The sequence below is a fragment of the Patagioenas fasciata genome, chromosome 9 (assembly GCF_037038585.1).
Source record: "Patagioenas fasciata isolate bPatFas1 chromosome 9, bPatFas1.hap1, whole genome shotgun sequence".
NCBI classification, from domain to species: domain Eukaryota; kingdom Metazoa; phylum Chordata; class Aves; order Columbiformes; family Columbidae; genus Patagioenas; species Patagioenas fasciata.
Genome location: NC_092528.1, coordinates 15,106,737 through 15,132,269, shown reverse-complemented (window position 1 = coordinate 15,132,269; position 25,533 = coordinate 15,106,737). Strand labels below are relative to the sequence as shown.

Below are 25,533 nucleotides of genomic sequence, written 5' to 3'. Positions count from 1 at the left end.
GGTGTTTGCTTTTTCTTTTTCCCCTGTATACGCAACCTGTTTGTGTAAGCAATGAGCAGCATCCTTCACTATTTGCAAGATTGTTCCCAGAGTATTTTATCAACTTTGAAGCAGTTCAGACTACTAGATAAATCTCAGATGTATATATAACTATTATTTTCCTATAAAGCTGCCTTGATCTCACGATTTTTCTGGTCTGTACTTCATCCTAAACCCACAAATATTTGCACTGGATCAAATTACATTTGTCATATGTTTATTACTAAATGCAGCTGGCAATGATTGCAGGATTAGAAAGTAAAATGGAACAGTATTTTCACTAATGTTACACAGCAATCCACACATAACCAGCAGATGCTTCCTCAAAGCTTTCTTTAATGGGAAAACCGCTGAGCATCAGAGTTTCTTTTACCGATCTAGGCAGATAGATTACAGATAATTTTCGAGTGTGTAGACCTGATCTTTGTGTCTCTTTCATTAATTTACAATATGACTTGAGACTGCTCATTTAGAGTCATAAGATTTAGGTTGTTGGTAGACATGTTCTGTGATACATTTGTTCTCAGACTAGAGGACCTAAAACTGCTCCTGAACTCAAAGACGAAGAAACACAAGAAAGATAAATATTCTGTTTTACTACAATGAACTTTTTCTGGAACTCTTTTGCATTACTCACTTGATGTTGCACATTAATTGATTTTATTAGGAACTTTAAAATGTCATAATAGTAGAGAACAACTACCAACAGAAGTAACATAGAGTACTCAGCAGAACCTCGTGAAACCAGACTGCAGCTCCTAGTGCTGACAACAGCAACACTCAGACATAAATGCACAGAGCTTCTGTAAACCTGTGTACAAGTACAGCTGATGCAATTTTCAACAATTCTGCTGTATATTTGTTCTAAGGAAATACAGAAAAACAGGAAAGTTTGAAGCATGGATTCGTTGAAATATTTCTTTCAGAAAAAACTTGTCTTAAAATTGTTCTTGTGCCCTACAATTTTACATTAATTTAGTGCTTTGCACAGACTATAGATAATTAATTCCATTTTATTCAGGAAGAAAATCATTACAATCTCAGACACTACTTTCCAGAGCAACCTGGTAAGAAAAACAATGTAATTATTAGGATCTGAAGTGAGCTCAGGCACATTATTTCTCAAAATAATCAGGTTTTCACATTCCTGAGTAATTAGTTCATTTGTTTAGTGACATTTGCATGTCACTCTGCCTTGCTTGCAGCAGTATTGCATAATTTAGAACATTATGAATTTGTAGTTAGTTGTTTCCAATTCAATTGACGATGTCTTCTGGAAGACTGACTGTTCCACTGACACAAAAAATCATTTCCACTTCATGGTTATCAGTGACTGTCAGGTTAACTGATAGACCAGCTCAAACAGATAGACAACTACCAGTCATCTATCTTGTCTGAATATTGAGAAAAATGAAAGTAAACTTGGGGATTTCAGGGTGGGGTTGTTTTGTTTGTTTACTTGTTTGTTTGGGGGTGTTTCTGAAATACCAAAGACCATCAATGAAGTTTATGTGTTATTTCTTTCAATAGCTGCACTTTCTGACATTTTTTAAAAATAAGGAATTACAACAGCTTGCTATTTGGAAGAGTCAAATGGCAAAAGCTCAGAAATGTCTGGTGAGGCAGCCCAAGAATTTATCTCCTTTCAAGTATATTTTACTTGGTATTTTTCCACTACATTAACAGTTTACCATAGGTTTTCATTCTACAAAACAGACTGAGAGACAATTGACAGGATTCTCTTTTGTCAAAGACCTAATTAAAAACAAAAATAGAAGACATTTTTGCATGCAAATTCCAGTTTCATATAAAAACCCCAAACAACACTGCATTTCACAAGCTATCATATACAAGCAAGCAGTATTGAGGATTTGCGTTCAGCTGAACCACAATATTTAAGATATCAGTGTGCCCACTATTCATATCTGGCCTTTTGCTTTCACCATGCAGCACCACCTTGGCAATTCCCTGGCATCCAAATCTGCATTAATAGTGAGTAACAGCTCTTGCAATTATTTTTCCTTTTTTTTTAAATGAAAATCAAGAGAAAGATCCACTTCAAACCTTTCAATATAGAGACTTGCCACTCAAAACATTATTTATGGAAATAAAAAAATCTGGAATTGAAATTTTATCTTACAACCTGCATGGTTCATCTGCATATAGAACATATATTTCTAGATCAGAGTCCCTGGTTTTGCAATGGATGCAGCACTGTGGTTTCCAGTGGAGCTGCCCCATGAACATAGAGCAACCCATCCTGTCTCTGCACAGTGCATGGAACAGACCTTCTCTGAGTATCAACACTAATAAAATAAGTCTGCTAAATTTCAAAGAGACAGGTCTTTCTGAAGGGAAAGAAAAAGGAGGGAGTCTGTTTGACAGAGAAGCATATCACTGTTCTTCTGGCTAAATCTGCACTACTCAGATAAGGAGTTGCACTTCACTAACCACATGCATAAACAGAGTTGAGGATTTCCACAGTATAAGGCATGTCAATGATAATAACTTGGCACAAGTGAGCATCTGTTCAGCCCATTTATCTACCCATAAGTTTCACTTTTCAATATGCCTCATCCAAACTACACACAAGACAATATCGCAACTTTTAATCTCCTTTATTTTCCATATGCATTGAAAAAGTTCAGCACCAAAAAGACTGTTTATAAGCTCCTCCCAAATATCTGTCTTAATGGATTTTAGTCAAAATGATCCCTCCACTGCAAATTGTTACCCAGAGATTAACACCTGAATTACCACTCAGAATAACACCCCAAACCAATGAAAAGTAGCACTCTGCTGTTTTTAAAGTGCTGAGAGCCAGGACTTCTATTATAAATTCTATCCCTGAGTCTCTCACTTTCTTAATGCTTGGTTGTTATTAAACCACGAAATTTAACGACTCTACTGTATATATATATGTGTATATATATATATATTTGTTCAGTGGTCTCAAAGCCTGCAAATACCTTCCAGAAACACAATAAATGTTTGATTACCAATTGCAACACATATTTCTCTCCTTGCTCTATTTTCAACCTACAGTTATGAAACAGGAGTGCTAATCCCTTCTCACTGGTTTCAGGATTAGAAGGTTAATTTATTAATGCCCATGAGATTATCCAAGATAGCCAAACGGAAAGCCTGGATAAATGCAAACATACTAGAACAGCAGGAATACTTTAACGAAATTACACTCCAAATACATAACTCAATAAAGCTAATAAAAAACCTATTTAGCAGGAAACTGGTACAAGAGCCAAAGAACAATTAAAGAAGTTTTAGTTTTACATGTCATTTTAGAAAATGTAGTTACCTCTGCATGTACGATTATCATTATTTTCTTAATTTTACAGTCATTTTGATGAATTTCTTTGGTCAATTTTAAAGTCACTCCCTCTGAGACAGGCCAATTCGAAATAATTGAGAACATCAACTTTACTTTTCAACACTCAGCACAAAGTTTATTGCAATTTACAAAGCAATTAGGGGCCTTTGCCTAGAAGAGTCAACTCTGATTTTGAGGGTATTGGTAAGGTGTTCACAAATATATTGTTATTGTAATATCTGCCTGTATAAATAGAGAGTATAAGGGAAAGACGGAGAAGATTCAGGTTTCTTACTCTGATTGGAATTAATGATTGCTAGGTAGCTAGTTATATCACAAATACCTAAAATACATGGCAGAAGAAAAGTAATAAAATAATAATAGAAGTGTTCTCTAAACTGATGCTTTTTCATTAAACAGACACACAACAAAAACGTGGCAGGAAGAATGCTGCAGATACAGAAAAGATACAGTGGAATACTCACATTCTTTAAATAAGAGTTATCTTGAGGAGTAAATGCAATAGATGTTGTTGAAAATACGAATCCATTGTTAGTTTGCGTGTTATGTACAAAGTCAGCTGTGTTGTGGACAGAATTAATTCCTACCCTTCCCTCAACACATTTTAAATCTACTGGCATTTATTTAAATAGCAACAGTCATTAAGCCTCAGCCTACTCTTCCACACACAGCTGAGTTTTGAGTACACTACCCAATACACAGAGATATATTTTAACTGATGCTAGAACACCTCCAAGGACAGCAGGACACCCTCAGAAGTCCTTTATACTGATCTCAGCTTCCTACTGAAGCCCTTAGAGGATGTGCCATGAGTGCTCCACCCCAGGAAAGCTTCCTGGTGAGCAGGGTGAGGCTGCAGTGCTGCACAGAGGCAGGAGGTTGGGGTTCAGCTCCAGCCCAGACACATCCCAGGGCAGCAGCGGACATGGGCACCGAGGGGTCTACAGGGGAGCTCCACTCCACACCACCACCGCTTCTTGCTCCTACTCATGTTTGGAAAATATCCCACTAGGCTTCTCTTTAAAAAATGTTTATAGAACTAATTAAGTGGAAACCACTACTGGCCTTTGAATACTAATTCTTTCTGACGGTGTTAAAAAAAAAATTAGAACAGAAAGAATGGAGCTATTAAAGGAAATAGCTTTACTTTGCTGGAATGCTGTTCCCGCCACAGCTGCCTCTCATGTCCCACAAGTCCCTGTGCAGTGCAAAGTCACCACACGGGTCTCTATTCCTGCTGCCTTCTTGGTGTTCAACCAAGGAAACAAATCCAGAACGTTCATTTGCCCTGCTGGCAGTCTTGCTGGCTGCGAAGAAATCTAAGTTTGTTCCGACTCACACCAAGGACTGGCTGAACTTGCAACACAGGAGTCAGAGAGTTGGACTTTTTCCCTACTTTGTAAAACAAGTTATTCCAGCAGCATTCCCACCCCCCCCAGCCAAAGTGTTCAGTTCACAGTACAGCCTCATCAAGAAATTAGTTCTAAAGCAGAGAAACTGAACAAAGCAGTGAAGCCCCATTTTTGCACAGCAATTACACAGGAAACAAAATTTCTTTATGTGAGTAGATCGAGTAAAAGCCAAAAGGTTCACTTATTCATTACTACTTCCCAGTCATTTCATACTTTGTTGAACAACTTGAAAGCCTTGAGAGAACAAACAACTGGCAATTTTGCTTTGAAAAGGGAAAGCCCAAAGGGAATTGGTGGCTGAGGCAAGAACTTTACTTCCTGAAAAAATATACATTCTGTGAACTGTAATTAGAGCTGTGGGAATAGTTGATTTGTCAGCCCACTGGCCAAAAGAAAAGAAAGGAAAATAATTTGTTTAGATTGTCAGCCCTGCCTCCCTATAAGAACATGTCAGAGCAGAAATGACCGCAGTCAGGGACAACAGCTTCATTTACACCAGTGGTCCCTCCTGGATATGCTGTGCTGCCCTCACAGCAACGTTCTGCCTATGCTAAGCCAGGTGCTGAGAAGTGGGTTGGTTTTGCTCTGCTGGCAGGCATTTGTAACTGAATTGAAGCCAAATTTGTTTCATGCTCAAGTACTAGCAGTTTGGCAAACAGTGGTAATGTACTGCAAACTGCACGTCCCAAGTCTTCAGTTGCTTTTATTTCCTGAGCTTCCTTCCTGCACTGCCCGATGGAGAAGATATCACATGATGCAGTCAATCTGAAGACAGTGGTTACCTGTACAAATCAAACAGCTGCACTTCTCTCTGAACTTCCAGATTTCACAGAAAAAGAAGAAATGCAAATGATAATAACTTCTCAGTGTATTGATCCCATCCTGAAATAATATCACCCTGCTCGCAATGTAATCAATTTCTTTCAAATGTTTAAACGTTAAACAGTCACAAGTTACAGAGTACTTGTTTCAGCACATAATATGAAGGAGGGGTATCTGAGGATATTAATGAACTAAAAACAAAGTAAACACAAAGGTCTTGGCCCTCCTCTCACCACTTTGATTATCAAGATAAGATGAAAACAACAGATTGTATAGATGCTCTATGCTAAATAATAATGATAATACAGGCCACTAAAACACAGACTTTCTATACCACTTAAATATAACAAAGACCACAAAACAGTGTGTTCTGAAGGGCATTGGAAACCGGAGTTCTGGCTACCTGTCAGCCTTCCATAAAATTCTTTATGCATTTTTTGACATTACCAGACACAGGAGATCGTCTGTGTTTGTTTACATATAGTTTTAACTGTGTTTTACAGAAGCACAGAAGAAAATATCTGTAAATAACTGCGTAACAGCATTGGTACAATCCCTAAACTTATATGCTATGTCAATAGCAATGGTATTAGCACTGACACCATACACATTTCAAGCCAGAAAAACTGGTTATTCTTCCAAATCAGCTCACAGCTTGGCATGTAATAAAAACAAAACCCAGCAAACTAAACCCCTCACAAAAACAAACTACCACCAGAAGATTCCTTATGAACCCAAACAAAAAGATTACACAAAATATTTAAATATAGCCTACAGTTAAACATTCTTTATTTTTTTCATCCTCCAAATGGATTAAAAGCTGATAATAGACTTAATGAGGTTGGAATGATTATTGCCAGGGTCATTGGCCAAAGCAAAAATGTTCAAACTGGTGTTTGAACAAGGTAGGCGATTTATCCTCATTTTGCAGAACCCTGATGCTCAAAATAGCTTGAACTTAGACATGGAAAATATAACTCTATCATCTAAATGTATTTTTCTAACAGCTCCAGACATTAAGGCAGAATGATGACTGAATCTCATGGGTGCAGTTTTATGGTTTTATTAAAAGAAAGGATGTCCATGTTGCAGAAATAATTCAAAACTCTATTCCTTTTTTTCCTTTTCTAAATAAGAAGGCGCTAGGGGTTCACCCAAACTTATAATAGAGGAGACAGGTAATGAGTTATGAAATTACAAAAGAATAGAAGACAAAATAGGAAAATTCTGGGTTTGTCACAAAACTGTTAACTTCTTCATAGACTTTTCTGAATTCATTGTGTTTCATTCATTTTTCTTTATCTTGTTGAGGGAAGAGACTTTACAAAAAGCACCAAATCTAGAAAACATTCAGTAAAGATTTCTAGTACAGACTCATTGGTAGAAAAGTGACTCCTTCTTACAGTGGAAGATGTGAATGTACTTATTAATTGGCTATGAGATAAGAACACAATATTGGAAAAAAAAAAAAAAAAATCCCTTCAGGATCTTTGTGCAAACATGTACATTTATAAGTCTAATTTCAAATTCTCACATGAGGGCCATGAATATAAACAAGTTCAACGATATTCCAGGTCTCATAACCATTACGTACCCAAAAGTAACTTGTCAAATTGTCCAGGTATGATTTTATTAGGTGTCACCAGGATATGCTAAGGTGTGCACTGAGATACACAGGGTATCTGAACACAGCCAGTGTCCACTTAATTCTACCATTTACACACAGACAGATGCTGTTTGGATTTAAAAAAGCAATGGCATCTAAAATTCTGCATAAACTCTTCTCGCAGTAGGTAATACATTCACTGAGCAAGCCGGAAATACCACATTAATGACACACACCAGCTTCATGTCATCACAGCAGCTGCAGTGAGTTTGATCCAAACAAGGCTGAGGAATCCTGATCCAGAAGGGCCAAGTTCCCTGCCCACGGCTCAGTACAACAGATTGAGCTATTCCTGTGGCCCTTGGGTTTTAATGGTATTGGTGCTTCTGCCTGCCATCTAACAGGAGATGGTGCCAGGCTTCAGCGAGGTGCTGTGACCACTGAGAGAACTATATTGCCACCTAAAAGTATAAAAAAAACCCACAGTGAATCTGTCTCAAGAGTCTAAACTAACAGTACTGCCAGAAATCATCAGAGATGTGGAAAAGCCCCCCTAAAATGTGAACTAAAAGCATTAATTTTCAGGTGTTAAACCTCAGGGCAGGAAAGTTTCAGGAAGAATCCTAAAAACAAATAGTTTGCATTTGATTCCTTTCAAAGGAGGGAAAGCAAAGCAGGGGAGAGAGTTACAGAAACAGGGACTTGTTCAGAGCATGAAGCCAAGAAGGTGCCTGTTACTGCTTTGTCGAAGTCATGGGTGGCTACTAGCAGAGGATAAGAGGAAAGGAGAGGACAACAGGAGGGTTAAGAGACAAAGACTTTCCCTCTCTTGGAAGAATTTCATGCTTCCCAAGGTTTTCTCACACTAATGTAGGCTAGAGGAAAAAAAAAAGTCTAAAAAGTATTCTAACACATTCCTGATTGTCTTCCCAGAGCTCAAATTCTCAACAAACCTCTCAACAACATCCTTTCCTGGTTATATGACAGGTATAATGTTGCCTTGTTCATCAAATTGCTACTGCAAGACCTTCCTATTATAATTACTTTGACAATATTGACTGTGCACCTGCATATGATTGTTTTTCAATTCACTGTTCATTTGCTCTCTTCAGATTTCTCCCACCTTTCCTCTTAAACCAGCAGCTGCTCCCTCATGTACTGTTTGGGTTTCTTGCATCTCACTTTTTAAATCAATACATATTTCAGCTTGAAACATGGGCTGAGATGCACACTCTTCATTGAGCTGAACATATGCAAGGACTAAGAACTCCCACAGTATGTGAAAACATAAGATGACAATCGTGATCAAATTATTTTACTTCAGTTTTTTTTTCTTGCTTCTCCTTCTTGTTGTTAATCCAGCAAGTTTATTTGATTTTATTATTTTTATGAGAAGCAAAGATCTGTCTCCATTTTTTTTTGTTAATATATCATATACATCATTAAACAGCACAGTTATTTTTCCTGATTTGTAAGTTCTGCTGTTGAAATGCCAGTGTAACCCTGCCAGTATAAGCCTGCCACTGGCTGGAAAGAGTGTCCAAGAAAATTTACAAGAACTATGGCCTTACATGAGCAGTGTCAAAACCTGTGGATTCTTTTTTGTCTTTTTTTATCATGTTCCTTTATGCAAATAGCTGTTGCTGGAAAAGTCCTTGAAAGTCTGTTTTTAAATACTGTGTTAGGACTTCTAAAATATTTGAAGAAGCCTTGGTTTGTCCCTGATATAGATTTTCATTTTTCCTCCCTCCACTAGGGCGTTATATGGGTGTAATTCATTCTTTGTACTTGTCTTTGAATTGAGAGGGAATGTTCTTCTGAAAACACTTAATCTGATAGGTATTTGAGCCAGATGGGAGGAGCAGTGAAGAGTGATGTAACTCATAGTGAGAACACTGTTATACAATTAAAGACAGAATTTGTTCAACAACAGAAAAAAAGTAAAAGTCTGACCCATGGTGCACCACAGGTGTAAAACAATTTCATAGAGACATCTTAAGTTTGAAACTCATCAAATTTTGGTTCCCTCTCAAGTTTTGACCTGTTTTGCTGCTGTTGTGTTTTTTGTTTGTTTGGTTGGTTGTTTTTTTTTCTCCAGAGCCTGTCAAGCCAACCATCGTGTCTACAGTGTCATATCGTCTCACATACCATTAGTGTTTCAGTCTCCTGCACTCCTAAGGATATACAATTTCCTCTGTAAAAACAAACAGCTTCTGGAAGTAGCTACTTAGTACAGAATATTGTTACTTAGTAGTTGGAGGAGAATCACTGTTTATCAAGGAGATGGGTGCTCAGCAAAGCTGAAGCTCTTTGACCCCATTATGAGAAACGACCATCAAAGAATTATCTAGTAGATATTTTAACCCTTTCAGTGAAATGAATGAAAAGAGAGTTAGAAATTAATTAAAAGGAGGATAAAAGCAAATTAAAGACTGTCAATTCATAAAAACTTTGGTGATTTATCATTAGCCTGAATTAAGATTTTAGTTTTATTTACAATATTATTTGATACACTTCATTTTTGACACAGAACAGCATATTATAATGAAATTTCACAAAAAATATTGAACCGAAACACTATCATTCAACAACAGCATTATTAATTCACTCCAGAGGTCCTTAGAAAGTGAAAAAAAATTATGGCAAGCTGGTCACATGTCCCACATTGACCCTATATAATGCTTCTTGCTGCCTGAAAATATGTTAGGAATAGATAATCAAATGCTTGTGAGCATCACCTGTCACCCAGGCAGTCATTCTGCTAATGAGAAAAGTGCTTCGGCCCTTCAGGAGTATGGAACAAAATCTTCTGAGATGTAACATATCTTATGAAGAGTTTTAATTCACTTTAACAGGACAATAGGTACGGTTGAAGCATATGCATATATAAATAGCAAGGCCTTAACTTTGCATTTTTACCTCAGGTTCTGCCCGGTAAACCATGAAAGATGATTAGCACGACAAGTTCACTACCAGAATAGTTAACAATCTTTTTTCATCTTCAGTTTCTATCTGCTGACATCCCATCTTATTTTAGCAACACAGTTTACCCAAAACATTATCACAAAAATGTACACATAGTTCAGCCTTTGGTTATTTGAGAGTTGGTTTGTCAACATACGGTTCAACATTAAGTAGATGCACGGTGTTGTATACAATCTGAACACTGATGACTCACCTTACTTAGGTGTGAGTTTCACTTCTGTTCTGTCTTGACTGAAGTGTAGCACATGTAGTGTTAAGGATACCTGTAACATACATTCAAGAGATTCAGTTAGCAGTATAGAGAACTAACATGGTCCTAGAATTTTCAGATATTTTGCTGAATTATGAACTGGTAGTTACATTTTGCAGAAGTTCAAAGTTAGATATATAAAGCATGGCATAAAATTCTGCTTTTACCACAAGTGCCACACTGAGCAACTCTTCTTACTCTCAGATATGAGGAGAGGCAATAATTTGCTAGAAGCAGCAGGAGTGGGCAGCAAATAGCTCTCCTCAGGCATGAGCTGTGATGAACTGGGACAGCAACATTGGGTTGTTCAACCCCACTCAGCACTACTTTACTTGGCAGCACAACTGATTTTTCCTGCCTCAAGGATACTCTGCAGAACAGGCTCTGGTGAACAGAGGTGGGGGCCTGGGAAGATCACCAGTGTTCCTGGGAGCAAAGAACATTTTTGGGAAATAGAAGGGGCCAGCAGGGGTAGAAGGTGTCTCATGGATTCTCCCTCTCCCTTTCCCTTCCCAAGGGTGACGTGCTGTAATTGTTATCCCTCTTTTGAAGAAATAGAACATCCACTGCCACATCCAAAATTCAGCTCCTGCAAAGAGCTTAACCTCCTTCTTTTCCTCCTATCCTCCATGCTTCCTTACACCTGCCATTTCATTTGTGTCTTCCTAATTGTATGAAGTAGCAAACAGATTAGGGTCTTTGAGCACCTGCAGTGAAGTTTGTGTCATATACATTCTCTGCTCTTCTTGCCCTATTCAGTTAGATTTAAGGTGAAGCAGCTCAAATTCTGTAAGTACCTTCCTCTAACTGCCATACTAAAAGATACTTTCTTGTATCTTCTTGTAACTTGTCTTCAACATATTAACAACAGCAGAGTTCATCAACAGACAAGTACTACATGCTCTGGGTGTCACAGACAGTACGTGACAAGAGATTCATGGAATGATGGTTTCCCACCTATAGATATATTAATAATTTTTTCTTCCAAAGCAGACACAAATAACAAAAAATTTACATGCCAGCCAACCAGCAAGATTTGCGAAGGTTGTGCAAGTTTGTCTTTGATATATGACAGTTCTGCCTTCAGAGAGTGCATCAGACCAAATAACTTTTCTGTAACTACTCTTGTATGAAGACAAATTTGAGTCTTAATTATTCTGTCCAACAATGCCTGGGTTTCTTTGTGCCCTTCTCCTGTCCTACTGTAACTGCTCGTTCTTAGGGTTCTCTTTTCAAGAAATTGAGAAGTAGATCAAAGTTGCAAACCATATCCTCCCCTTCAATAGAGGAACAACTTTGAAAGTTGATGATGGGAGGGTTTTTTTGTTCATGCTCATTTTTTCTATACAATGATTACCTCTTTTGGCCAGAGCTATCTGCAACTACAGGTATTGTCACTCAGCTGCTTAAATCTAGGTTGCCCTAAATCCTGCAAACCTCCTACAAATCAGAGTGTCAGGCAACTGAGTTGCCTGATTTGACCCTGCAATTAACATCAGGAAACAGAGGTCTAATTAATACTAGAATAATCTGTTGGTCCTATGCATGTTCATTAACAAACTCAATCTGTTTGTTCAGGACATTGGATAGTATGTTGTAACACTCTCGTACTCCATCAAGAAAAGAAAAAATTAAAGCAAAACCCAAGAAAATTAAATCATAGAAGTATTTTTTAATTATTGTTATTTTCCCCATAGAGTGTACACAGTGTTAGCTAAAAGCATCAATGTATGTGCCTAATAACTCTGCTAATATGGTAGAGAAGCAAAGCATGCATGGAAAAACTGGCACAGATTAACACTGCTTTGTTAGCCTCTTACAGCAGATACTAGATGCCAACACATCCTGGACACCAGACCTGCTTGCTGCTGCTTCGGAAGATTAATACCATTACGGAATTAGTGTTTAGCTCATACACACAAAGAAGGGATCCCTGTGATCTACTTAAGTTTACAACGTTAGTATAATTTTTCACTATCATTTTACATGCATTAAAAGCTAAAAATAATGTAAGGGTGTGCTGGTTCCAGACACCTGAAACCACCTCTCCTAGAAAAGATCACTTGACTTACTGCCAGTTGCAGTGCTGCCATCAGTATGCTAAATGTACTGTGCATCATCTTAAAATAGCAACAGCTCCTGCAGCCCTAGCCCAGCAGGCAGAATCTCAGTTGTTCTGAACGGATTTATCTGATCAGGTGTCAAAAGCTGAATATCAGACCTAAGCTTCTTCCCCAGCTAACTGGGATGACAGTATTACTCAATCCCCTAGCCAAAACAAGGAGGTATCAGTGAAGAAACATGATTCAGGCCACCAGAACACAGGTCCAAAGCACAGAAACAATGTCTTTTAAATGGGAAATGACCAAGTCTTCACGAAGAGCCGAACAGTTCCCAGGGAATACATATATTTGCATTATCCAAAAGACCAATTCATGTTGCACTATTTAAGGATAACAGTAACAACACATTTGTCTCTTACCCCTTCAGTGATTTATGAGTCAGAATATAAAAAAACTAATGGTCAAAACAGCAACAACAAACCCCAAAAGGCATGCACAGATGCACAGGGATTCTGCCACAGTCACATGGAAGTACAAGACTTTTGTTTCAAATAAGGGATAACCTCTACTGGAGAGAAGAGCAACATTCAATAATAACTCCTGTAATTGACCTGGCAGCAAAAGAAAAGCAAGTCAAAAATATGGGGGAAAAGAAAAAAAGAAAGGTGAATCAATGACATGTGTTCTTTGACTATCTAAAATGTCTATTCTTTTGTGATTGTGCAAAAATAAACAGGAAAACAGTGGTGCCCTAATACACCTCTGTTCTAGAGCTCCATCAGTCCCTTTCTACTAGGGCTTTTAGTAACTGGCTGATTTATGTAGATACAGAGTACTGGTTTAGTACCAGAAGTGCAGAAAACTGCAGGGTAATTGTAATTCTTAGTCTTTTATTGCAATGGCTTTGAATGTTCTTTAATGTTACAATCAAGAGGAGCTAGCCATAAACATATGTACAGGTTATTTTGTTTGTTTTGTGGGATTTGTTTGTTTTCCCAGATATATTTCTCTCTAAAACTAAAGGAATCCATCACCGATAGTCTGGAGTTCCTGATCACTCTTAATAATCTGAGATAAAGAAACAGTGAGAAATCGAAGCAACAAAAAGGTGTTAGAAGTGAAGGCAAAGAAACAGCCAAAGTCTCCACCAGCACAGCCCGTTTGGATGGCTGCTTCTCTTTGGTTGGTAGCCAGCAATGAGAGTATTAAATAGCAATGGAGAACAGCAAGAAGAACTAAAGTATCAGAGCCTGAAGCAAGGAACAGTATTTCATAAAATGGGTATATTCACACATTAACTCCGAGCTCAGGCTAAACATGTAGGTCTCTCATCGCAACTGGTAAGGAGACCATATTCTAACATAAAGCCCAGAACAGTCAGTTTTCCTCATGGCAAATACACCAACCAACACTGCAAGAGCAGTCTTTACACATCTGTGTTAGCTTTCCTCTCGCTCTGAAACTCTCCATTTCTCACATTCCACATCAGCAGGCACAGAGTACTTCAGCTATGATATCTGACTTTGACAATGTGTGCCATTACATTTTTTGCCCATTAACTAAAGTATACTCTGCTGCCCTTTAGAAAAGATCTCTCTCTTCCACTACTGAAGTGGTAGATCACAGAATCTGAAAAAACTGGCAAAGAATGAACTTCTGAGTTCTAACTTGGTTTATGCACACCATTTCGCTTTCCCAGCTCGAGCTGCCAGGAGACAGGCTTGATTCAACCACCCCTCATTGCACTGGCAGCTCCATTAGAGTCACTGACTTCAAATGGAGCAGAATTAAGAGAACAATGGATTATTCAAAGCTTAGAATTCTTATTTTTTTCCTGAACTCTGTGCAATGACTCTGATCAACCTAACTCATAGACATACTTGGAATTTATCTCTTTTTCTATTATGCATTCAAGAAATGTGTTAGTGTTATGCTAAACATCTTTAAAGATTTTCCTTCTAAAATATTTATCAGTACAATTGTGTGGAGATTTAGAGACATGCATCTTATTGTGTAGGTTTAGGATTAATTTCTCTGAAATTAACTCAGGAAAATTATAGCTAATTAATATGAATAGTGAATTTGCTCTCATGTTCAGTCAACTGCAAAATTCTAATCTTCATTTAACATGGACACACACTGATGATTTCTCCACCAGAGAGAGCTTTAACTGACAAAATGAAGGGTGAATGTTTGAAATATGTAAAGAAAAACAGGAAAAATAAAAAAGGAAAAAAGAGAAGGAAAACAAAAGCTTTCTTTTTTTTCCAAATGCTGACATTTGCAGCAAGATATTAAATTCTTCCAAGACACAACTGATGAGCAATTAGGGCAATTCTTATGTCCTTCTGATACCTATGTAGGGCTTATAAATTAAAAAAAAGTGCTCTGTGACAGAACACAGGGCCCCTATACTGCACCAGAAGGAACAGGAGGAGAGAAAACAAAGCATCCAAGTGCTCTTTGCAGACTGCACCTCTCTTGCATGAACTCCAGTTACCTACTCAGTCCATTTTAAGGCAAATTACCCCAAGCAGTAACCATACATGTGGAAAACAACTACAGAACATGCAAAATGGGCAACAGAAGTTCAAAACTAGTATGTGCACATTCACTTAAATACTGTGTTAATAAAAGCTTGTTAAGAATAATAAAGTTACCATAAATAAGATTATCGTTAATAACATTGCTTTGATAAAACCCTACGTTTCCTATTCACTTCTTTTACAGATAAATCTCTTATTGGCTCTCAAAAAAGTTTACTACATGGACAAACCTTACAGACTTCTGTACTTCAGCTGTTACATACAGCTTTCAAATTAACAAGAGTGCCTTTTTGCTCATTTTATCTCTTGTACAAAATAACCATGTATTTTGAGACAACAAGATCTACTGATTCTCCTAGGAAACAAATGCATGGCTATAATTTCAGACCTGTATTTGAAGTACAACACACCAGCATACAATTATTTTGAATAACAAATAAAGCACACATATGTGGAACAAGAGATGTACACAAATGTGCAAAAGAACACATGTAGTCTAACTCAGGTAACCCAGCACAGCAGCACTGCAACCTAAATTGCAGAACAAGCCATCACACAAGAGAGTCCTGAGCAGCCCAGCCAACCTCATCCAGCACCACAGAGTCCCACATGTGCTGCACACAGCCATTCCTTGGCAGGGGCACCCAAAACAGCTCCAGGCAAGCTCAGCTGGGCCTTTTGCGCATTTGCTCTTCGCATCCCCAGTTGCAAACAGCACTTTCCCCCAGGCTGGAGCACAACCCGCATGGGCCCATGCGTGAGCTGGCTGCAGTTTGCAGCTCCGCAGGGCTAACACACATTGTTTTTCTTAAATCTCACTGCACAGATGTATTCCAGCACTGACAGTGATCCAGCAGATATTAAATGTTTTGATAGACTGACTTTAGAAAACACTTATTGACAGCTGTGGTGCCAGAGCACTGGGGAAAGTGAAGCAGAGGGAGAGTAATTTGATTTTACAAACTGACCCTACAGTCCTGCTTTGTCCCTCTTCTTTTATTTCTTTTTTTTTTTTTTACATTAGCAAAGAAAAGTAACATTTGTGTGTGTGTTTAAATCTTTGCTCAACCACACTTTTCAGAGAAAAAGAGATAAATCTGTTCTTCATCTATGAAACCCACTAGCTGACGAGAAGTAGTATAATGATATACTGTGGCCTGTTGTGAAGATGAACAGCAGGATTCACCTTCACCCACATACACATTTGGTAAAGAATGGGTCCTTCTCCTATCTTTTCCTTTATTTATTACCAACCAGTGACAAGCTCACACTTTTCTCTTTGTCCCAGTTGGGAAGGCTTAGGGCCTTTTCCTCATCACCAGAAGCACTTGGCCTTTCTCCAGCTTTCAGAAAATATATTAGAGAGACTTTCTGCTTTTCCTCCTCCATAAATTCATAGAGTCAGTGCTACATCATTTGTCCTCACTCTCATCCAACAAATAGGAATGCAGCTGGCTTTCTTCTGGAAAGCTCTTCCCTTGAAACATTTTGTGGTTTTGACTCTTTGGAGAAAATAATTATTTAAGATACAGTATTTTAAAATTATTGAACTTTTCCAATCTCATCCCTGTTCTGGCAAACATATGAGGTATCTAAAAAGATGATACATATACAAAAACTACAATTTACATGTTTCTGTGTCTCAAGATGCTAGCAATAGAAAATAGTGAAATTTGTTCATCTTGCACCAGACAAGATTCTGCTACTCTGTTAGCAAGCAAATATTTTCTTTACCTATGGAAACATACATATATATTCTTGCATTGAATCAAAAGGAATGCATGAACAGAAATAACAGTTTTTGCGTATTTCAGTTGCTTGTAGCTGTACAAATAGAAATTAATAAAGGCCATGATTTGTGAAAAGCAGCTTAACACTAATTTAATGAATTCTATAGGATCCTGGGCTAGTCTTATTCTTCTTTTCAGTTGTAACCAAATAGAAATGTGAATGCATACTTTAAAATCCACTAATGTTTGTCTTTCTTAAAAATACATGCATGTAAACATACACACATCCTCAAACCAGAACCTAAAACTTCTCTGTTGGTCCCAGCCTTGTCATACACTAAGTCTTACTTCAGTTGTTGTTTTTGTAAACTATCACTACATAGCACTTTTCTCTAGAGACATCACTTGTGATTTCTTTGGGAAAACATCACATATACTTCCCTGATAAGAATCTTTCTTTCAAGCAAATGTATCTTTCATAAAGGGAATCTGGTAAAAAGAATTTTTCCCCTTTTCCTTCACATCACGTTTCATTCTGAAACCCCAATCCATTTTTCATGATGGTAACATCACTGAAGTTGAGTTTTTCCCTTGTCCAAATGAAACTCGACTCATAAAGCAGCCTTATCAGTTATTAAAAAAAAAAAAAAAACAAGACCCAAGAAAGATAAGTACAATAAATATGTAAAGGCTTTGTCCTCCCTTTCACCTACATAATACACGCTGTCACTTTGAAATTAATAGTTGAAAAGGGTTAAAAATGCATCTGTTTTCTCCACAGACTAAGAAGATAGCTGAAAGGCAATGCAGAAGCTGGCCTCTACATGTCAGCTTTCCACACAACATATGCAAAACCTCCCTGTAGCAAAGGACAACCGTGGTGAAAGATGAATGCCGAACCTTCTAGCTAAAAACATCTCTTGCTCGGAAATTAGCTATCAGGGACACCACAGTTACTATGGCTGCCTTTGTTTTTCATGTGCTATTCTATTCATTTTTTACAGAATAGCTACATTACTGAAGAAAAAATAAAAAGCAGGTGTTCATTTACCTGCAAAGACAAGAATACACATATTAAAATATTTTGTTTTAAGGGACAGACAATTGATAACTTGGAATATGTCACCTGACACCACATTTTACTTAGAGGAGGGCCTTTCAAATCATAATGGCATATTACTAATATCTTGCATGTTTTATTTAGCTGAGTATGTACCAGGCAAGGGAAGAACAGATACAGCAGTACTTCAGGCTTGCAAATACCAGCTCACACTCAGGTATAATAAAATTACCTTAAAATATTTATCAGAAACATACCACCCAGCAGAAAAAGACAGGGCATCTCCTGAGTTGCAGTCCTTCAGTTATGCCACATCAAATGTCAGAGTTGGATATATTTACACCCTGTTTGACACCAAGGCTGGGAGTCCTATGGAGAAGCTGTGGGTCTGTCCCATCTCAGCATCAGTCCATGAACTCCCTGAGCATTATGATGAGTGCTTAGTGACAATGCAAACAGAGTACAACAATCACCCAGCATTCTGTTCTTTGGAAAGATATTGTAAATTTTTCACTTTTGCATTCCTGGTTAGAATTGCGAAGAAAATAATAGCAAGCTATTGAGACCTGATATGCTGAGATCTGGCTTTCCACATAAGGAAGAAACCTGACTTCTGCTGCATCTCTTATTTCTGTAAGTTTATTAACTGTCCTATATTCTGTGATGTGAGCTTCACAGTAAACAGACAGATAGTTCCACAACAAATTTTTTTTTTTTCTTTGATTGCAACTAAAATCTATCAGGATTATCTGGTGTATTACAAACACATTAGAATTCTTGTTCTGCCAACAGTTTTCCTGATTTTTGACAGAGTTTGCTAAGAACCTTCTACAACTAACAGAGAAATACTCAGGTCTGTAAGGCAGCCAAGAGCACCTGTGAACCTGCTGCTAAGACAAGGATGATGCCATTCAATGCCAGGCATTCTTGCCTACTTTAATACTATTCCATTTCACACTTTTTGAGCTTGGTACACAATGTTTCTTTTTGTTAAGTTTATCACACTATGGTAAAAGCTGCAGCACAAGTTATTGGGAAAATAATGTAAAATGGTCTAGTATTTTAATACATAAATGACACATAACTTTGAATTTAACCATGCATTTGTTAAACAAACAGGAAAAACCCCTTTACAATGTAGGTTTCGGCCTCTAATTCTACTTTAAATTATCTATTGCTAAGAATATGCAGGAAATGTGGATTTTTCCATTGTCAAGTTGGACAAGAAAATAGAAGAATTGTGGTGTTTTAAAATGAAATTGAAGGGCTATTTTGGCTTGCTCGTATAAGAGGAAAATCTGGATTCAGTTCTGATCATACACCAACTTCACATTGACTAAAGCCAAAACAAACCTAAAAACTTAAGTTATCATGAGGTTTCAGCAATTTTTCTTCTCTAAAGCATTATATTAACAGCTAGGTTTCACCTAAATTATTCATTTACTTATGCGTTAACTTCTGCTTGTTACATGTAACCACAAATATCTAACCACGCAGAGAAGAAATTTTAAATACTGCATATTCCTAAAATACAGAACCAAAGCAAACAAATATATAGTCATTTATTACACCTACATTTACTATCACAGCTAAGGATCAGTGACTTGTTCTGCTGCTGCGATGTTGTCATATTCAGTCACATGCCTACACCTTACAAATAACCCATTATTTTTGCAAAAGTTCCTCTCAACGTACTGAGAAATTCAGCCAGTCAGTCACAACAATTTTCTTTCTAGTCTGCTCTCAAAATCAGGCTACTAAATAAAACTGTGGGGAGTTCCTTAAGAAATAAATAATATATTAGGTTTAGATGTAGAATTAGTGATTTTGAAACAAATCAAATTTTCTGAAAATGAATCTAATGTCCTCGTAAGAGGCATAACAAGTTCTAAGGTGCAGAGTGGGAAAGAAAAGGTTGCCCATCAATCAGTGAATAATAGAATTAAATGTAATTACAATTCTGCTGTTACAGACAGGAAAATAATTTTTTCTGTGTTATTTACTCCATTTTGTAAAAGTACTTCAGAAGTGAATATTTTAAGCATGCAACACAGCATTTACATTTCTTGTGTAGCTCACTTGATTTTCATCCTAGGCGTTCTATTAGAGAAAAACGATGCAGACAGAGAACTGCAAGTAACTGCAGGGGTTGTGTAGCCTTCATTTCATCAAACATCACCACCAAACAAACAAAAAAATCAAAGACTTATCAGAGCTATGTAAAATATTAATCTCCTACCTAAGGACATTATAAATTTTAAAAGTTACCACCACTAAATATTTTCAGGAAAAAAAAAAAAATGTGCAGAGAATTCTGTAACGAACAACAGCTCAGCAGAGATTCCCACACTCTGTTTGGGGGGGTTGGGGCAGGGGCTGGTTCATTTTGTTTGGTGTTTTTGCAGAAGCCAAAGTACCAGCTGGAGGAAAGTGGGTGGAAGCTGTGGAATAGTCTTTCCATAGAACACCTCAGTATGAAAGACAAAAACCACAGGGCTCTTTTCTGCTTTCCATAATGGTTTCCACTCTAGCCATTCTCTTATACAACTGACAGCACAAATGGAGCCACACTCCATGTTGGACTTTTCATCATGATCTGGTATACTTAAGAAGATTATCTGTCAATGCACTGTACTACAGTGCTAGAGAGCATAATCACAGCCAAGAGAGAAACATCAGGGCTCTCTCCAGAGCTTCCTCTGGCAAGGTCGTCTTTGGGAAACCACGAGCTAGCAAAGTGTTCTAAGTCCTCTCTTGCTGTAACCCACCAAACACTGTCTGTATCCATGGCAAAAAGTAAACAACCCTGTCTCTTTTAGCAAATGTATAGATTGGTTTAGAGGAAGCAGCTTCCATGCATGTTGTCAGGACACATCAAAGGGAATAGAGGTACCAGAGTTGATCAAACATCCAGCTATGTCTTGCTGAGAGTTATATACACTTCAGAGAGGGGTATGACTTAAAGAGACTGGTCAGAAGAGCAACAGAAGGCAACACAGGGTAGGTCAGGACACAAGCTCAGCTTTTCAGCATGCGGTCTAAAGACTTCTCTGAGCATCTGAGCCTGAGTACATCTATGGCAGCCCTCAGAAAGAATCAGTTCCACTAATACTGTCAAAACAGGAAAAACAATAGAACTGAACAGATGAACTAAAACCTTTTATAGTGTTTTAATTTATTATCTTGACCTTGTATGAGGTATAAGTCAGGAGCTACAGCTTCTACCTCGCACACAGCTCTCTCTTCCTTCCCCATGCTACTTTTTAAAGCACAGATGCTTTCCCAGCAGTGGGTTGTTCTGCTGCCAGTTCTGTGTCTTTCTTGCACCAACTGTACTCTTCTGGGGGCAGCTTTTCTTGCTTCCAGAAACAGTATTTCACAAATTACGAATTAAAGCACTGCAACAGGTCGACATGTACAGAAAAGTTTTGTTTGCTAGAACACGAGCGGAAAGGAAGAAGAGACTCATGGCCACCAAACATATGCAGCTAGAAACAGGACAGCTGCTAAAAATTAATTAAAATCCCTCAGTTGTTTGGGAGTTCTAGAAGGAATTCACTGTGAATTAACTTAATGTAGAAGTGAAGACACTACCATGGTGTCAAAGACGATTAAGGGAGTCAAGCACCTCCCTTATGAAGAAAGGCTGAGGGAGCTGGGGCTCTTTAGTTTGGAGGAGACTGAGGGGTGACCTTATCAATGTTTATAAATATATAAAGGGTGAGCACCATGAGAATGGAGACAGGCTTTTCTCAGTGACAAACAATGATAGGACAAGGAGTAATGGGATCAAGCTGGAACACAAGAGGTTCCACTTAAATTTGAGAAAAAACTACTTCTCAGTGAGGGTGACAGAGCACTGGAACAGGCTGCCCAGGGAGGTTGTGGAGTCTCCTTCCCTGGAGACATTCAAAGCCCGCCCGGCCACCTTCTTGTGCAACCTCACCTAGGCGTTCCTGCTCCAGCAGGGGGATTGGACTGGATGATCTTTCGAGGTACCTTCCAATCCCAAACATACTGTGATGGTCAGGGCATAAATGCTACTTCATGTCTCTGTGCAAACCAGATGGATCTCTAAGCTGAGTACAGCAGGTCTTACTATAATGATTTCCAACACAAAAGAGTTACATACAAAATCCCAATTCAGTGTAGGGAATAGATGAAGTTCTAAATTGTTTATATTTTCAGATAATTTTATACTTTAGAAAACTAAATGTCTGCTTCTACTGGGGGAGACGGTCACACGACATATTCACACAAAAAATGTTAACAGTAATTAATCTCTAGCTAGAACATTTTAAAACTACTTTGTTTATTGAATGTAGAGCTAAATGAGACACTGTGTTCACATTAATTCAAGGAAAATAATAATTTGATACATGTATTTTGGGATCTATGTTAACTCTCCAAAATGCATTGTAAAAGTTAATCCCAAATTCCTTATTAGCAAATGTAAGCGAAGGAGCATTACATTTCCTGTGAAGATCCTTTCTCATCTGCATGTTCTATAAAGCTGTTTTCCATATGATGTAATATGTTTGCAACTCATAAATGTTCAAACATCTAGAATAACATGCCAAGGCCAAAGCCAAAAGAAAACAAAACTGAAAACATTCAATTAATTAAATTTCCTTTTAGTTCATAATACAATTAAAAATAAGAAAACAAATACAATTAAAAATAAGAGAATGAGAGGATAAACATAGGTAATTCTACAATAATGCTATTAGGTTAAGCACGCGATAATTAACAATGCATTCACTGTGATTTCATGTTCTACAGCCATTTACTGTTGTTAGAGAAGTAACTGAAGGAGTTTTGCTAGTATAATTGCATGCAGATATGCAGCGCTACAGATGAGCATTTGTTTTCTGCCTGCGATAAGACACCCTATGTGAGTGCATTCAGGGTTGCTGAGAGCTGTTTGGGGCTCAGCCATGAACCAAAACCAACAAGCACAAATGCATACACTGATTTCTTTAGCCCGCTACTATTACCAGATTAACTAATTGGCTCTGTTACTCTGTGGCACTGAGAGAATCTCCTTGCATGTAATCTTGTACAGATTATATCTGTTCCTTTTAGATTAACAATACAGAGTTTTTGCTCTCAATACAAAGAACTTGAGGTTATAGGCACATTCCATGCTATGTTCTGCATATCATCAGTACCGCTAAAGCATGCAGAAATATTTGTCTACAAATATTTGATCTAAATCCTGGGACACAACCATTCTTAAAGGTAGAATTCTTAAACCTCTCTCATGTCTCCCTAACCTTTGGAAGTACCATTTTCCTGAGGAAATTCTGACAGCCCCTGATACTGGCAGTCCCTGTTTCAATTTTGGCAGAAGCAGAAATGTTGCTTCTGGTTTTGACTCTGGATTAGATGGTTCTGTTCCATTGCTAATAGTCCCTTGAGAGTTGAGACAAGATGACATTTTCCATTATACTTAATCCTCAGTATCTTATATGCAAAACACTAGCACTGCTGTTTTAGTACGAGCAGCATGGCCTTCATAGGTGAGGATTCATAAGTCATATTATTTGGGTAACTTCATCTTTATAATAAACACTGATGAAGTTATCTAGTCTTTAGAGATTGAACAGCACTGTCTCTCTCCCTCTCCCAATTTTCCTTCGTACTCGATTGCTATATGTGAACGTGACGCTAGATATTTTAATTATTTTACAATTTAAATATTCAGAAGGAAGACGTCTACTATGTATCAGAGTTGAATAAGATCTACTTCTTGCTGGGCTCTCTCTTCCTTTAGTACTATTTCAGACAAATACAGGGCTTCCTCATACAGCTTGGATTTCTGGGTTGTTTTTTTTGTTTGTATTTTTGTCTTTGTTTTTCTTTTTCTTTTTTTTCCTGGTTGGTTGGGGTTTGTTTTATTGTGGTTGTTGTTTCACTTGCATTCTTCAAATCTGATGCATACATTTTCTCCAACCTCATTTTGAGTTTCCTTGATGACAGTGCAACAGACACCATTGGTACTACATAGATTTATGTAAAGCTTTACTGAATGATAGGAGTGAAGAGTATTCCCTAAAATTAGACTGACTGTTTCCATAGAAACAAGAGAGCACAAACCAGAATTGTAATAACTTGACTTTATGAAGTCAAAAAAAAAAAGGGCATTTTTATGTTTTGTTGACGAAAGGACAGAAGCTAGCAGCTTACTCTTTATGGGATCTCACCTTTAGGTGTAATTCTGAACCTTATTTTGTTCAGATGAAATGAGTCGCTGATTTTGGGGTTATTGTTAATGTATAGTTTGCTCTCCCAAGTAACACAGATGAGAGTTTGAATATAGAAGCATGGTTTGAAGACAGGTTAATGTTCAAACAAAATTTAATGTTAATCTTCAGGCAGAAAGACAGACAACACCAACCAATCAACACACAAGCCTGATTTCAAAACTGCCAGCAGCAGAAAATCAACCTCAACCCACACATTATTACACTGATACATTATCTTGTCTATTAAAGTGAGAGGGGGAAAGGGAAAGAAAAAAAAAGAGTGTTAGGAGAAAGTTTAGGAGTTACTTGCTAAACTAAAATACTTGATTTTGTGAAACCTCTCTAGTCTTCTGCCACCATTAGCTGAGTATTCCCTATTGAGATTCTCCTGGAATTATTGCCCCAGGATTTGACATGATGCTCCAGGAACAAGGAGCATTAACATTCCGTTAACTACTTTGAAAATAACAACAATGCCAAATGCCACAGTCTGCAAGAACCACCAAGGCAGCTCCCTGACAGTGATTGCTACTTGACAATTATCCAGGTTTTAATCCCTTCTCAGGTTAATTTTATATCATTCTAATTTCATAGTCAAAATGCTGACTGTTATCAGGTCATACTTTCTGTAAAAACAATTATATCAACTGTATTGCCTGCATAAGCTAATCTTGTAACCCAGTCAGAAGAGACATTTTTCAAACTAACTCTGCATTCTGGTTGTTTAGCAATAAAATTATTTCTTCGTTTATCATAACCTTCTTTTAATGCTTTATTATTGAATCCTATATCAGCTATTCAAAAACTATACAAGGGATCAATGACTGATCGTTCCTTTCCACCTCCAGCCACCACACAAACACACAGTGTTAGTTTTCCTCACTTTAGGCAATTCTTCCAGTGTTCTGAAATGAGCTGAACAGATTAATAGCCAGCAGGCTGCACAGCTTCTCAGGCAGCCCTCTTAAAACTTTTTGATATGAATTTCTTACAGAATTCCAGCTCATTCTAAGATGTGAATTCCGGTACTTTTAGTACCTGTATTGATAAAATATTGTCTTTTTTTTTTTTTTTTTTTAGCCCCAGGTAAGAAAAAAAAAGAATAATCAACATACCTCAAGAACAGGCTGAAAGAATGGCTGGAATTCTTTTTGTTCCCTATATACTTAGATTCAATATCATCCTTTGCTCTTTGGCCATATGTATATCTTCTCATGACATTTGGCATATCTAATCAACTGTCTACGTTTGAGACTCTAGTTTAAGTCTTCAATGCCTGTTTCCTTCTTTCCATTTACCACATATTCTTTTATATTTTTATAGCTGCCTTTGCTCTTTTTATAAGTGCAATTGCTCAGTTGCATGCTAGTAGGTTATGGAGCATCTAATAAAATATTCTGATTTTGCAATTATTTTTGACACC

The 25,533-nt window shown here is 37.5% G+C and overlaps 1 long non-coding RNA gene across 1 annotated transcript in view; it reads right to left on the bottom strand.

The window, feature by feature from the left end:
* Positions 1–25,533, bottom strand: part of LOC139828636 (uncharacterized) — a 153,180-nt gene that overhangs the window by 79,251 nt on the left and 48,396 nt on the right. The window contains exon 2 of the long non-coding RNA XR_011740495.1: positions 10,407–10,476. This is a non-coding gene — a long non-coding RNA (uncharacterized lncRNA). The remainder of the gene's footprint in view (positions 1–10,406; positions 10,477–25,533) is intronic.